The 13,468-nt window shown below is 38.7% G+C and overlaps 1 protein-coding gene across 6 annotated transcripts in view; it reads right to left on the reverse strand.

Moving 5' to 3' along the window:
* The window catches only part of CLOCK (clock circadian regulator), a 125,586-nt gene extending 112,706 nt beyond the window's left edge, over window positions 1–12,880 (reverse strand). For 3 of the 6 annotated variants that reach the window (XM_040238238.1, XM_040238234.1, XM_040238235.1), the window contains exons 1-2: window positions 12,234–12,442; window positions 11,207–11,281 (exon numbers count right to left, since the gene is read on the reverse strand). The gene's annotated coding sequence lies outside the window, so the exon portion shown is untranslated. Of the gene's footprint in view, window positions 1–11,206; window positions 11,282–11,420; window positions 11,763–12,233; window positions 12,443–12,533 lie in introns of those variants that run through there. The other 3 variants (XM_040238237.1, XM_040238233.1, XM_040238236.1) reach the window with 2 other exon arrangements.
* Between the last annotated feature and the right edge of the window lie 588 nt (window positions 12,881–13,468).

A 13,468-nucleotide genomic window follows, 5' to 3' on the forward strand; every position in this document is an offset into this window, starting at 1 on the left:
GAGTCATTATAAAGTCTGCCAGTAAAGTTGATCTGAATAACTTTCCAGGATCACTTTTACTTTTTGAATATTAACACTATACTATTTTTGCACATATATCTGGTATTTCTTCATTGTAAATTATAAACTTCACAATCAAAATACCCATCTTTGTCTTATTTAATTCCATCTTCTCTTTATATTTACACTTTACCAATTGCTGCCATTTAGAGCTAAGTCATGTGCAGCTCTTTGTGACCCCATGGACCACAGCCCCCCAGGCTCCTCTGCCCATGGGACTTCCCAGGCAAGAATACTGGAGCAGGTTGTCAGTCCCTTCTCCAGGGCATCTTCCCCTCCCAGGGATCAAACTCACACCTCTTGCACTGGCAGGCAGATTCTTTATCACTCAGCCAGCAGGGAAGCTACTCTTTACCAACAGTTGTTATTTTAATGAGGTTTTTATTAAATTGCTTTTATAATCATATCCACATGTAATGAAGTTAGTCTTCCAATTCACATTATCTGTTAGCTCTCTACCATAAGCTATGTTAATATATTAAGATAAACTTTCTCATCACCAGATTTCAACCAAAAACATGATTTTTTTACTGTCTATCTTTCTGCTGTTAGGTACACTTCTATTACTACACCTGTTGATTTTAAATGCTTTGCCCTCCTAGGAGGCAACTAGCATACTCAGCACACATTCAAGCTCCTACCTTCTTTTTTCTTTCTTAAACTGTTCATTGTTTTTGAACATGATATAAAAAGCAGGCTGAAGTCTGCTCAAATACCAATTTCTCACTGAAGAAATTTCTCTATTCACACACCTTAAAATTACACATCCCTCCCTCCCCATCCCCATACTGAGAGCTCCTACACCCTGATTTGTTTTCCTCCATAGTATTAATCACCATCTAACATAAATTTCTCATCTGGTTTACCCTAGTTGTAATATAAGCTCCCCAAGGGGAAGCCTTTTTGCATTCTTTGTTCTCTGTTGCAATAACCAGCAACAAAACAGAGCCCAGCACACAGTAGATGCTCACCAGGTATTTGCTGAACAAACAGGGTAAGTCCACTACTAAAAGTATATTCAAAAAGTAAAGGCCTAAGTAGATGCAGAATTATACTGTGCTTATGGTACTGAAGAACTTCCATTACCAGGTTTAAAGCTACAGTAATTCAAGACTTTAAGGTGCTGATGTTAGGATAGACATATGGTCATTACATAAAATAGTTTTAAAAAAGACCCACACACATGTGACTGATTTTTGACAAAAGTAACAAAGTAATTCAGTAGAGAGAATAGTCTCTCAATTAATGGTGCAGAAAAACTGTATACTGTGTGGGGAAAAATTTTTTGTAAGAATCTCTACCATAGGGCTTCCCCCACTGGCAGCTTCGTGGTAAACAATCTGTCTGCCAATTCAGAGGACACAATTCAGCAGTTCGATCCCTGGGCTGGGAAGATCCTACATGCTGCAAAGTAACTAAGCCCGTGCACCATAACTACTGAGCCTGTGCTCTAGAGCCTAGCGCTGCAACTCCTGAGCCTACGTGCCACAACTACAGAAGCACGAGCACCCTAGAGCCTGTGCTCCACAACAGGAGAAGGAACTGCAATGAGAAGCCCTCGCACCGCAACCAGAGAGCAGCCCCTACTCACCCAACTGCAGACAAACCCACACAGCAACGGAGATCCAGCACAGCCAAAGACAGATAAAGAGATACTCTTAAATTAAATTTTAAAAACTGGAAAAAGAACCTCACAACACTTTCCTCACTTCATATGTAAAAATCAACTGAAATGAACATAAAAGCTAAACTATAAAATGCCTACAAGAAAACATGACAGAAAATCTTTGAGATAGACATATTTCTTAGATAGGACACAAAAATATGAAGCATTAAAGAATTAATAAATCAGATTTCATCAAAATTAAAAATTTTATCCTTCAGATACCACTAAGAAGATATAAAGGGCAGCCATGATGATCTTTCACAATTCTAATATCTGATAAAAGTCTCATATCAGAATACAAAAAACAAAAACAAAAAAACTCAGTCATGAACAAGCAACCCAGTTTTTTAAATGGGCAAAAGATGTGAGGTGACACTTCACAAAGGAAAATATATGAATGACCAACAAGCACATGTAAACGTATTTAATATGTTAATCACTAGGAAAATGTAAATTAAAATGACAATGAGATATAACATTACACATCCACTAGAACTGCAAAAATTTAAAAATGCTGACAATACCAAGTGTTAGCAAGAATGTAGAGAAACTGAAAATCTCACATTGCTGAAGCGAAAGTAAAATAGTACGACCACTTTAGAAAACAGATCCTCAGTGCCTTACAAAGTTAAACATATAATTATCACATAATCCAGCAATTCTATTCCTACATTTGCCAAAGTGAAATAAGAATACGTGTCCAAAATGCTTAGCAGTTTTGTTCATGATAGCCAAAAACCGGAAGCAATCTAAAAGCTCAACAACTAATAGTTATAAACAAATTATGTCATATCTCATACAATGTAAAAGTATTCAGGAAAAAAAAGAGAAACTACTGACACAGGAGAGTTTCAAAGGCATTATGATAAGTGCAAGCTAGACCCAGAAGGCCATACATTGTATTAATCTCAATTATACTACACTGTGTGAAAGGAAAAACTGTATTAAGAGACAACAGATTGGTGGTTCCCAGGGAGAGAGGTGGTTGCTAGGAAAGACTGAGGAAAAGAGAAGGGGGTGACAGGGGATGAGACAGTTGGATGGCATCACTGATCCAATGGACATGAGTTTGAGCAAACTCCAGGAGACAGTGAAGGACACGGAAGCCTGGCAGGCTGCAGCTCGTGGGGTCACAAAGAGTCAGACACAACTTAGCAACTGAACAACAAGGGAGAGAAAACTTTTCAGGTTGACTGGAACTTTCTGTATCTTGATTGTGGTAGTGGTTACAAAAACGTATACATCTATGAAAATTCAACATGTATACTTACATTGAGTGAAATTTAACATAAAAAAATTATATCCCAATAAATCTGCTTTTTTTTTCTTAAAATAAATTTGGCTTTTTTTTACTAGGTCTGAAACTAAAACCCCACAACCTAAAGCCTAGAAGAAGAATGTTTAATACAAAATCGCTCATGAAAATTGAGTTGTTCTGTGAAGCTTTAAAAACCAATAGGGGAAGAGTTTCCTGGTGGCTTAGTGTTGGGATTTGGCACTACTGCTGCCATGGCCTCAGTCTGACCCCTGGTCGTGGAACTGAGACCCCACAAGCCACAACCAAAATATTAAAACAACAACAAGGAGTTGTCTACATCCGAGTAGGATGCAACAGTCTGCAGCAGGCCAATATCCTTCTTGAGAACAACTAGAAAAGCTAAATAAATTATAAAAATCATATTTTTAAAGGCAGTACAGAGATGTCCTTAAAGCATGGGAGACAAGAAGGTCTACAACTCCAAAGAAGGGGAAATTTTTTCAAGGTGTTTAGGTCATCTGCAGTTGTCTTTTCCCAGGGGGTATTTCCAGATTATAGGATGGGGTGAAGGCTGAAAACCTTGAGATTTGGCCTGTATGAAATGCTGCTACTAAGGAACCAAGAAGTCAGGAAAGCTTTTGGTATTCACACAAGGCTGGAGTAACAAAAATGGGAAACTGCAGGGACCTCAAATTCAAGGATATTTGCTTAATTTTAAACAATGCAGGGTTAAAAAGCTAAATAATAACTGAAAAACTTGAGAAGTAAAGTGAAATTTCCCACCTTTGGCACTACCAAGGGGATAAAGACTACCAGGCTTTGAAATGAAAGTCTTAGAAAACCACATCCTACAAATAACATAAAGAAGAGTATCACCAAACTACTCAAATAGCAACCCAGCCTTCACATAAATTAAAGTGACTGACTCCCTATTCTATCTGCCTGAAAGAAAATGTAAACACCCTCTGGCAGAACATACTTGGTAATGCTTGCTTTATTTTGTTTTTTTAATTCACAATGTCTGGCATTCAATCAAAAATTACAAGACATAAACAAAAACAATCAACCAACTTGACCTAACTGATATTTATAGAACACTCCACCCAACAACAGAACACAAATTCTTTTCAAGCACACATGGAGCATTTACTAATGCTAGCATTTACTAATCCAGATGATATTCTGGGCCAGAAAACAAATCTCAACAAATTTAAAAAGATCCAAGTCATAAAAGTATATTCTTTCATCACAATAGAGTTAACTTAAAAATAACAGATCTCTGGAAAACCCTCAAATTTTTGGAAACTAAATAATATAAAGAATCTATAGGCCAAAGAAGACATCAAAAAGTAAAATAAAAAATATTCTGAACTGAATGAAAATAAAAAATATATAAATATTAAACCTGGTAAGCAATATTTAAGGGAAATTTATACCACACATATATTAGGGGGGAAAGATCACAAATTAATGACCTCAGCTTCTATCTTAAGAAACTAGAAAAAGAAAACAAACTAAGCTCAAAGTAAGTTAAAGAAAGGAATTAAGATCAGAGAAGAAACAAGGAAACAAAAAACAGGAGAACTAGAGGAAATCAGTTAAACCAAAAGCTGGTTCTTCAAGAATCTTAATAAAAGTTAATAAATCTCAAGCCAGACTGATCAGGGGAAAAAGACAGAAGACACAAATTATCTACATCAGAAATGATACCAAATCTCTGTAGATTATACTGATATTACACTCACAATATATTCTACAGCTATTTAAAGGACAACCCACTCCAGTACTCTTGCCTGGAAAATCCCATGGATGGAGGAACATGGCAGGCTACAGTCCATGGGGTCACAAAGAGTCAGACACGACTGAGTGACTTCAGTTACTTCACTTAAGATATAAACAGCTTTACTAATTCAACAACTTAGACGAAATGGGCAAGTTCTTTGAAAAACCTGTCAACATACAGAGAGAAAGAACCCCACAGCTATATGAAAAACAATCATCAGAAAAACAATGTATGTAGATGAATGGATGATGCAGATACTGAAATTATTTAATAGACAAGTATGTATACAATTATAATCAATATGTTCAAGAGAACTGATGTTTATTAAAAATCTATAAAATAGGACCAAATGGATGTTTTAGAATTCAAAGTTATAATGTAAAATTAACACAAAATTTTCACTTGGAGAAAAATAAGGTAGTCTTTGGTGTACTGTAAGACAGTTAATTATAAGATATCCAATTGAAGTTCGGAGAGAAAAAAAATTTTTAAGAGACATTTGAAACATGAAGATAGGGTATAATAAATATTTAAATTAGAATCCACAAAGGATGAGACAGGCAGAAGCAATAATTGAAGATGTAATGACAGAGAACTTTCCAAAACTAAAAGGCACCAAGCTACATATTCAAAAAAGCTCTAAGAACATTAAACAAAATACAAAGAAAACCACACCTCAACACATCACAGTCAAACTGCTAAAAAATAAGAGAAGAAAAAGCATTCTGAGAAGTCCTTTGAGAAAAACAGAAGACATTATTATTAGCAAGACATACACTGATACACTACCTTCAATAAGACTTTAAGAGAAAGAAGACAATAAAATAACTATCAATGTAGAGTTCTATACCCTGTGAAAATATTATTTTAAAAAGGTGAAATTAAGATGTTTTCAGACAAACAAAAAAGGTAAAATTCACTGTCAGTAGGTAGACCAGTATTAAAACACATACTACTAAAGGAAGCTATTCAGACAGAAGGAAAAACAACCCAGACAGAAACACAGAAAATGCAAGAAAGGAGAACCCTGGAAAGAGTAAATATGAACAAAAATTGACTGTCCAAAACCATACTGTTTAAAATAAGTATAAATAAAATGCAGAATGGTAATAATGCAAAAAGATTGGCATATGAGTTAATGCGTAAGAAACAGTCATTATTGGAGAATGGTAAAAGTAATAATTTGAACTATCTGTATTATAAATAATTTGCATTGTAAGTCAAGTATGCTTATTGTATGCAACCTCAAGAATAACCTTTAATGGTATAATGAAAGAATATATAACTAATGAATTAATAGGAAAAATGGGGAAAAATTAGATTAACAAACAAAAAAGAGCAAAACAAGAGTGATAAAAAGGAATGTAAAACAGACAACTCAAAGAGAAGTCAAACTCAGCTATTATTAGCAAAACGACTCAGAGAAGTCAAACTCAGCTATTATTAGCAAAAATGTAACTATAATAGACCCCTGAACAACACAGGCTTAAACTCCCTAGGTCCACCTGGGTCCAGATTTTTTCCCAATAGTAAATAAATACTTCAGTAACACATGAACTGTGATTGCGTGAATCAAAGAATGGGGAACACTGGATACTGAGGAACCACAAAAGGGGCCAACTATAAGTTATACGTGGATTTTTTACTTTTCCAATCATGCAGAGAGTTAGCGCCCCTAACTGCCACGTTGCTCAAAGGTGAACTGAAAACAAAGTAAAAGACTAAAACTAAATTAAAAAAAAAAAAAGGCCCTTCCCAGGTTGCTCAGTGGTAAAAGAATCTGCCTGCAATGCAGGAGACTTTGGGTTTGATCCCTAGATCAGGAAGATCTCTTGGAGATAGAACTATATAAGTTATAAAATAAAATCTGAGTTCTAACATTTTGCATTTTAATTTGTGGGGTTTTTCCAAAGTAACCTCTAATATTATTTCAACTAAAATTTAAGTTTCAACATAGGAAAAACAAATCACCAGTCTTTCAAAACTCTACTTGGCAAAGGGATTTCAAAGAAATATGCAATACCAAGCATCCTGGCAACATTTTCTAATAACATTTTCATTGTTCTAAGTTACATAAAAAGGTCAAGTACTCTCAAATTCTGCAGAAGGAAATGGCAACCCACTTCAGTATTCTTGCCTGGAGAATCCCATGAACAGAGGAGTCTGGCAGGCTACAGTACATGGGGTCGCAGGGAGTCAGATACAACTGAAGTGATTTAACACACACAATCTCTCTCAAATTCTCTACATAGAAACAAAATTCTAAGCAACTTACGGAAATTAGGATTCCCCTCTCAAAAAATAAGAGCTATGTCTGGTAAACACTATGAAAGTAACAAAACAACAGAAATAACAACAGCTAACATTTTTTATTGAACAATTAACTATATGATACTCATTGTTCTAAGTAATTTGCATGTACTGTTTAATCCTCACATAATATTATGAACTAGCAATGAGAAATTGAGGTAACATTTGTCCAATCACTAGTAACAAAGCCAGGATATGAATGCCAAGCAGGCTAGCTGTAGAGCCTTGCACTCTTAATCACTATACCAAGCTACAAACATAAGTAATTAAGATCTTGTTAAAATAGTTTGCTATTATTGAATTTCAGGCAATAAGTAATAATAATCTTTATTCAACATAAAACCAGATATTTTAATGATCTGATTATGTCACTGAAAATAAATGAACAAAAGAAATAAACACCTAAAAACTTCCTATTTTCGTGACAAAAAAGAAAAAAGTAAAAAGTAGTTGCTATCAAAATAGTCACAGAAACGTGAGTAAACATGTAACTTCCAAAAAATAACAGAAGACACATTAAAACCACTGCACTGAGCTTTAATATCATATCTATTTTCTACTGAAAATAGGTTAAGCAGTTTTTCTCCCTGACTTAATCTAGAGGATACAGATACCTAAGAGGTGTATAAAATGTCACAGAAATCCTACAAAAAGATAATGTCAGTTCTGTGGGTGAAAGTATTCTTTCTTAGTATTAAGATTTTCCTTTTAAGGAAGTTTTGAAGCAATCAAACAAACTCTCTGTAAAAAATATTATAGCTTAAATTTTAATGGAGTATGTTCAACCTGCTTCATAGATACCTACTGTTTTTCAGAAATATTTCTGAAAAATAAAAGGTAAATCACATTCTAAACAGTATCTTATAAAGGTTAAAAATAATACATAAAATTTATTTTTTAAAAGTGATTTTTCTATAAACTTCTAACACTTAAAATAGTAAGTAGAATTACATCTTTGTGAAATACACACCTAAAACAAGTAATAACTCAAAGATAACATTATACTTACAAGGATGAGCTTAAGTAATCTAATATTCATATAATCAAAAACATAGAGAAAAACAGGAATCTCTTACCCACCTAATTCACAGAAGTTACACCCAACAGAGCTATAAAAATGACTAACAGATGGTTGTAAAGTAACCTATAAATATAAATGACATTTAAACAATTACAGTCAATTAGTAAGATTAAATTGTTCTGACACTAAAAAGTTTTCTATAATTTATTCAATTCCACCTAGAACTTTAGACTCAGAAAAGGATAAAATATAAAGTACAATCCTGGGACAATGCCTACAAGAAACTATGAAAGTTTCTCTTTTTTTTTTTTACTTTATGCATCTGCAAGGAACTGGAAAGAAATACAAATAATAGAAGGTAATTTTGCTGTAATGAGGAACTTTGACAGATTTTTCACCATAATGCTGTTTGCTTTCATAGTTTAAAATATTTCAGAAAATAAGTGTTTTATTTGACACAGCACAAGAAGTAAAAACTTTGGGGGAGCAGGTACATTAAATATGTGCTTTGAGGAAAAAAAAAATGATAGGAAAACACAATTTACTTTTAATACTAACACTGCCTGAAATATTAGATGGCAGACAACAGTTAACCGGCAGAATTAAATCTCCTATTCTCCAAATCCTGAAATCTAAGAGAGGCTGTATTATAATTATCAAGCAAAACATCAAATGGTTCTTTCTAGTGGGAGAGGATAAAAAACAAAAATAAGCTATCAGTTAGTGCCTGCTATGAAGACACAACTTAACTCCTTACTTTCTTACCTCTTAAGAGCTAAGACAAGCTAAATTTGCTCTATCCTTTCCTATTTTAAATGTCACAAAATATCTCTACTCTCCATTCAAACTCCATGCCCACAAAAATAATAAGTTGGAAACAGTCTCACTCTTACAAACCTTAGGTACGTTTTTCTTCTGGAATCTATCATTTCCTAACTTGTGTTACAATCATTACACACATGCTCTTTTAAGGGTGTGTGTGCACTCAGTCATGTCCAGCTCTTCAGGGAAGGGTCAACTGTACTGCATCCTATGTATCTCACAGGTTAGTAAAGAGTCTTCACTAATAGCCAACTCTCTATCACCTAAAAAGAATGAAGTCTTAGTAATTATTCTCAGCTCGGTTTAAAAACAAAATGAAACAAAACAACAACCAAAAAACACCTCTGGAACTATTAGAAAGGTAATGTTCTGAGAAGAAGTATGTATACAACTTGTCTGCTGTCATTAAAGCAAAAACCAGACCAAAAACCTTCTTTTCCTGTTTCCCCTGCTGGATTCCTTCCAAGTAAATCAATGTCTCTTGGTTAAAGACCAAGCATGCTTAGGTTCATGTCAGAGGACCAGGAGAGGCTCAGCTGCTTAACTTTCTGACATATCCAATCCAGGTCATTTCCCTGTCCTATGAGTAGTAACAGAGCTCACAGTAGAGGCAAACTAACAAAGCAGACAATCAAGACAACTTAATTTTTGAGATTAAAAGTCTCAAAAAGAACTCAAAGGTTATATAACAATGTGACAGTAGTTATCTCTGGGGAGAGATGTGAGATAGAAGTGAAGTATGTAAAAAGCGTTTTCACCTATTATAAATATATTGCATTGTTTACATTTTTCCTGAACATTGACTTACTTCTCTAATGTTTTTCAAAAAGAATGAACAGACCTATATGGAATTCAAATGAAAATTAAATGCCATTTGCAGAAATTTGACTACCAGAGACCAACAGATCAAAGAGAAATAACAAAATTATCCTATCCTCCAAAATAAAAAGGAATGCTATGCAACAAAAAATGCCCATAGCAACTGTCACCCACTACTCAACATTCACTACTCTTGATTATACGATATTAGCCACCAGAGGAATTTTGAGTACCCTCCCCCCCTGAAATTACATACTGTTTTCAGCAATCCATTAAGTCATAAAAAAATTTTAGCATTTGCACCAACAGAACATTGACTCTCAATTTTAATTCTCTGTAAGTACTATATCTATATACAGGATCTCTCTCTAAACACACACACATATAAATTTACATGCAGTTCATGTCTGACCGCCTTGAGAAAGTATTTCCCCATCTGAAAAACAAACTATCTAGACAATCAATTCCATTGTCATTTTAATGGAGAGTTCATATTCTCCAACTATTTGTCATCACAACTTTGGGGTTAAAAAAAGTAAAAGTAAAATTTTATACAACTAGGATTTCTGGGGAAAAAAAGCAGCAAGAAAAACTATGCTCTGAACACAGCATAAGCCAAAATGGTCAAACGTAAATAATGTCATATATTTTAGCAAAACAAAATATGACTGAACATTTTTAAAAGTTAAATTTGTAACATGAGCATCTTAAAAACTGGAGCCTAGATAGCCATACTTAAAACTTTCTGTCAAGTTTAGGTCGTTTCCCCTTAAAAACAACAACAACGAAAAAAACCACTAAGAGAAACCATATTAAAAATGGCCAAAATTACTACAAATTAGGAAAGAAATTATTTTGAGCAAATTATTTTGGAGAGAAGGATTTCTGTTTAATCTAGTTTATGAGTTCATAATATAGTCACGAATACTTTAAAATATAAAGGCATACAGTGTACGTGTCATTTCCCACCATGCCCTCATCAGGTTACTCCTCCCTCTACCCAATCATTATCAATTCTCCACTATCCTCCCCCGCCAGTGTCTTTATACTTATAAAGAGAAACACAAATTTATATTCCTATTCCATGGGTGCCTCGTTATCACACAAAGTAGCACATTATTCACGCTGTCCTATATCTTGTTTTTTTCACTTTATAACATACTTTGGAGATCTTTCCATGTCATTACACACAAAGCTTCCTCATTCTTTTTCACAGCTGATTATGACTACCACAACTTTCATCTATCTTCTTCAGGCTAAACTTTAATGACATTCTATACAGTTAACTACTTAACACCTGAGTTAAGTTTCTCCCCCAAAGATCTAAAAACAGACAAAGCAACTCATTATTTAAATCACATCGTTTTTAGAACGTTTATTTTCCAACCAGGTAGACGGAAAAAGTCGCATAATTTTATCACTTAAAATGAAGGTACAAATTAGAATGCAGACTTCAAGTGAAATTACCTTTTTTTGATTGGGGCATCAGCGTAACAGCCAAATCAACAATGACTAAAAGTTCCTTCTAGTGCTTTTCTTTCACTGTAAAAGAAAACATTATTGTTGCTTTTCTTTTTTAAGGTTAGAAAGCCTTCAGGTCGTATAGCGTGGCATTCTAATAGCAAGCAACCGCCACCTGATTCGATCTTTCATTCCCCAAGTCAGAGGCCGAGGTTTTTACCTTTCAGGATTCTGCTATTAGCAACAGGACGACTTGTACACCAGCGAAAACGCACTCAAGAATGTAAGCTCTGCGGCGCTACACGTCGGAAATTACACTCCCGGGGCCAGCACGCCAGGACAAGCTAGAGTCCAGCTTCGCAGGCGAAAAGGTTTCCATAAGAATCAGCCGCCGCGGTGACCCGGGGCGGGCGGGCGCGGGTGGACTCAAGGAAGGAAGACCGGCGCCGCCCCGGGAGCGTTCGAACCCGCGCAGCGGCTCGAGTCGGACGCAAGGAGTAGCGCGTTCCCCGGGGACCCTGCCCCGGAACCGCGACCACTAACGGAACCAGCCCACGGGCGGAACCGCTCGGACTGCGGGCCGCGGCGCGCGGGCCGGGTGCCGGGAGGGCGGGGGTTCCCCGGAGGAGCTGGCCGTCCCGGCGCCCCATTGGGCGCCGCTCCAAACGTGCCCGAGTTGTGACAGGAATAAAGTGGGTCACAAGGCCTAGCGGGTCCCCAGCGAAAGCCCTCTCCGCACCGGCTCTTCGGCTCTCCGCGCCCCTCTGCCGCTCGAATCGGCCTCAACCCAAGGGCGCGCTCCGGCCACCCGACCCCGCCGCGCACCCCAATCCCACCCCTGCCCCGCAGGTAACCCCAGCTGTCCCGAAAGGCCCTTCAGACGGGGCGGGCCTCCACCCCAACTCCCGAGAAAAGACACTCGAGCGATAAGCAAAACTTGGGCTTCAGCGCCAGCCCGCCCCTCCCCTGGCCGCCGCCCCCCGGCCCCACACACACCGCCCTCCTGCTCCCCCCCACTTCCCGGCGCCCTCACCGTGTGGTTTGCGGCGGCTCCGGCTTCTTCCCTCCCCCACCCTGGAGTCCAGCTGCGGCGACTCGGAACCACTAGCCTTGCAGCGTCCTGAAGGCGCTGCGGCTCCCAGCTCTAGCAGCACCTGAGGCTGAGTGGCGCCCCCAACCCACCCCCCAAAAATTCACCGCTACAGCCGCCCTCAACTCCTCCCCCTCCCTTCCCTTCCCCTCCTCCACCGGCACCGGGACCACGCATGCGCCGCTCAGGCAAGCCTGCCGGCGGACGTCAGGCCCCAGGCCCACCCGGCGGGGCACCACTCACCGGGAGCGCGCACGCGTCGGCGGCCAGATTTCCTTCGCGCTCTCGGTCTCGGGGGTTTCCTTTTTTAAGCCGGTAGCCGCAAGACGAGTCTGTGATTGCGCTCCCTCCCGGCGCATGCGTAGTCAGTGACCCCTGCGGGCTCCGACTGCCGGCGCTTTTCGTTCGTCCCTCCCCTCACTCTCTCTTTCCCCGGTGCGTCTCGGTGCGCATGCGATGTGCCCCGTTAGGCAGCTCGGAGCTGCGATGGGGATCCCGGGCGCCGGAGGAGACTCCTGCTCCCTAGGGCTACGCGTCTGCGCGATCCTCGGCTGCCGCCGGGCGTGCAGGAAAGCCAAGATCTCCCCGGCGCCCCGTTCCTCGCACCGGTTACTGGAAAGCAGGGGAGGCGGGGCCTGGTTAGCTGCGGAGGGTGCGGCCGGTCCCGGGAGTTTAGATCAGGGTGGTTTTGACTTTTACCCTGGATGCAGGAAGCGAGGACAGAGGAGAGTTTCTTGTACGAGGGATCCCGAAGCCAAAAAGGGGGACCTTCTCTTTCTCGAAAAGCAAATCACTTTGTCAATGCCAGGAAAAAAAAAAAATCGGGCGGGCGAAAAGACTTTTCCCCTTCATTCAGTGGCATCACTTGCGTTTCGTCTCTTGGGACGGGAAGAGGGCGTTTGTGAAGGTGAATGGCACTCCAGACGCCTCCTCTCTCTTTTGGAAGTGCACTGCTTTAGTCGCTTCTTTTTGGAGAGTGGGCCTGGGGATATCGGACGTGAGTTCTTGGCTGGAGGGCCGAGGCCAAAGAAGATAACGGACGTGCTCCTTTGGAGATTTTTATCTAGCCTTAAGGAAAATGGGAGATAAACCGGGATCCTAGCTTGTACCTTCCTTCCCTTGTAGAAAAACGAGTGAATGTTTTCCACCTTATCTTAGGGGGAAATTACTTTCTTTGA

The sequence above is a fragment of the Oryx dammah genome, unplaced genomic scaffold (genome assembly GCF_014754425.2).
Source record: "Oryx dammah isolate SB20612 unplaced genomic scaffold, SCBI_Odam_1.1 HiC_scaffold_3, whole genome shotgun sequence".
NCBI lineage: Eukaryota > Metazoa > Chordata > Mammalia > Artiodactyla > Bovidae > Oryx > Oryx dammah.